Source organism: Kryptolebias marmoratus, linkage group LG9 (assembly GCF_001649575.2).
Source record: "Kryptolebias marmoratus isolate JLee-2015 linkage group LG9, ASM164957v2, whole genome shotgun sequence".
Taxonomy (NCBI): Eukaryota; Metazoa; Chordata; class Actinopteri; order Cyprinodontiformes; family Rivulidae; genus Kryptolebias; species Kryptolebias marmoratus.
The window spans coordinates 896,196-899,293 of record NC_051438.1 but is presented as its reverse complement, the minus strand read 5'-3'; positions in this window follow the sequence as shown (position 1 = coordinate 899,293).

Here is a 3,098-nt window from a genome sequence, read left to right as displayed (position 1 = left end):
CATGACTGTTGTCATGGAGATGAATACATGTTAATGTTGAGCTGCACATGGAAACCAGAACACATCTGAAGGGATTAGAAATTATTTTTATTTAACTGTTTTATTCTTTATTCAGTTTGGTATACTGCAGGTTGTCAGAGATCAGCTGTTCTTCTCTGGGCTCAGCTCTGAAATCCAACCCCTCCCACCTGAGAGAACTGAACTTGGATCAGAACAAACTGCAGGATTCAGGAGTGAAGCAGCTTTGTGGTTTTCTGGAGAGTCCACAATGTCGACTAGAGACTCTGAGGTCAGTTTATCATCAGTGTGTGTGAAAATATCTCATGAATCACCAAACAGATTTTAATGAAACTCTCAAAAAGTAACCAGTCAATCTGAATAAATATGGTCGCCACAACTAATCAAAGTTGCCTGAACATAAAAAGCTATAACCCAGTAAATTTTATAGATATTGAGCTAAAATTTGGTGTAGTAGTAGCTGGGCATCCTCCCTAACAAATAATCTAAGAACTACACATTGTGGCAACATCTTAAAACTTTGACAGTAACTGTGAGATTTAACCCTGTTTATCTGTTAGTGAAATATCTCTTGAACCACTGGATGGATTTCAGTGATTCATTCTATATTGACAAAACATGAAAACATAGTTTTGTGAAATCTATGTTTGTAAAAGTTAGAAAGAGTGTTTCAGTGCTCACACCTGACAGGAAAATATATGTCAGAAGAGGAGGTAGTTGATGACTGTCCCACTTTGGAACTGGTATCTATAGCCACTCTTTGCAATCATTTGGCTGAGGGGGTTCAGGGCCATGCAGAACAGGAGTAAGGCAGGTCCTGAAGAGCCAGCTGAATGGTAAGAACAAACTCCAAGCCATCAACACATATGCAATGTCAGTCATCAGATACCCTGCTTCGGGGGAGTGCACACAAGAGCGAGCAGTATTAAAGCGTGCCTCCTCTGGGCTCTGTCCCCTTGCGAGTTAATCTGTGGTACACATCACCCTGGTGATCATTTAGGGAGAAGAATGTGATTGGGAGAAAACTGAAATGTTGCGTGAACTTTTATTTAAGATTTAAGTTGGCTTAAAGCTTAAAGGCCTTTTTTTTTAAAGGTCCTTATGGCTCACCAACAAAAGCATAGATAATACTGCTGTTTTGAAAGCTTATGGTAAAGTCAATCTAAGATTAAAGTTTGATTATGGAGTGAAATTAAATATCTGAGAGAAATCATGACACAGTACAGCTTCAATTCCCTTCTTCACCATCTGTGTCGCCAGTTTCCCCTCTCTCCAAAACCAGCGTATATGGTACACATGGTTCAGAGTTTGTGTGAGGGAATACACATTTTCCCGTTAAGTTTGTTTTATAGATCACAAACTTTGTGTGGGAAGTGACGTATGCAAGTTTCAGAGAGGACTAGTGAGCATCAGAGCCACTATACAGGATGAAACAGCAGAGATCCTGGAGTACATCAAGAAGAAAGCCCCCAATGATGAACTGCTGAGTGAATGTCTCAGGCAGCAGAAAACCAATGTGGAAGAGGAGAAAGAGGAACCCTCATGGAAAGACAAGCCCCTTCATGGCATGTATCACCGGCAGATTGAGGAAGTGGCTGATATCAACAAATCCTACCAGTGGCTAGAAAGGGCTGGACTGAAGGGCAGACAGAGGCAATAATCATGGCAGCACAAGAGCAATAGAGGCTGGGGTCTATCATACCAGGCAGGACCCAAGAAGAAGGCTGTGTAAAGATGCCCCTGAGACAGTCCGACACATAATAGCAGGATGTAAGATGCTGGCAGGCAAAGCGTACATGGAACGCCATAACCAAGTGGCTGGATTAGTGTACAGCAGGGGTGGGCAATCCTGGTCCTCGAGGGCCACTTTCTTGCATGTTTTACTTGTTTCCCTGCTCCAACACACCTGATTCAGAGGTTAAATCACCTCTTCATGTTCTGCAGAAACCTGATAATCACCCATTGATTCAAATCAGGTGTGTTGGAGCAGAGAAAAAAGTAAAACATGCAGGATAGTGGCCCTCGAGGACCAGGATTGCCCATCCCTGGTGTACAGGAACCTCTGTACCGAGTATGGACCGGAAGTCCCATGGTCAAAGTAGGAGACACCACCTAAGGTGGTGGAGAATGACAGGGCTAAGATACTGTGGGACTTCCAGATCCAGACTGACAAACAGGTGATGGCTAACCAACCGGACATTGTGGTGATAGATAAAATACAGAAGAAAGCAGTGGTGATAGATGTAGCAGTCCCAAGTGACTATAACATCAGGAAGAAGGATCACTAAAAGCTTGAGAAATACCAAGGGCTGAAAGAAGAAATAGAGAAATTTTAAAGAGTCAAGGCCTCAGTGTTATTAGTGGCTAATTTTAGTTTCATAAATAGATTTAAACAGGAACTCTCCACTGTTGGATACAGCAGGTTTTATGGCAACTATTTCTGCATTAAATAAAATTACATGAAATTCAGAGTTAGTAGTAACTGTATCAATGAGCTAAAACCAGCAGAACTTGTCTACAGGGTGAAATATTTTATGCTCCAATGAGACTGTTGAAGCAGTCCTGCAGTATTGATCACTGCTGACAGGAGACATGTTAAATCTACTGACGAACACAGTTGGTACTGCCCTATAACTGCTAATAAATTAAGAACTGAGAATGAATCACAAAAATATTTTAAATTTCATTTAAAATCATTGAAATAGTTGAAAAATGCACCGAATAAACCAATACTTAGCAAGCTCATTAATTAAGTAGTTCACATTGTTTATTTAGGAGGAACTATTTTACAGACGGGCTGATTTGCTCTGTGCTGGACTGGATGTCTCTGAACAGAGCTTTTCTCCAACACTGATATGGTTATTTTATTGAGGTTATGGATTATTGTAGCTCTTTTGTAGCTGGAAATCTTGTACCTAGGTGGGAAACATCTCAGTGGGTGAACACATCCTGATCCAACACCTGACCTGCTCCTGTTCATCTGCCTGTTTGAAGCACTTCATTGTGGAGAGATTGTTAAGAGCTAAATGAAGAACATTTCAATCAGACAAGTTCATATATTCTACATGCAACTAATAAAT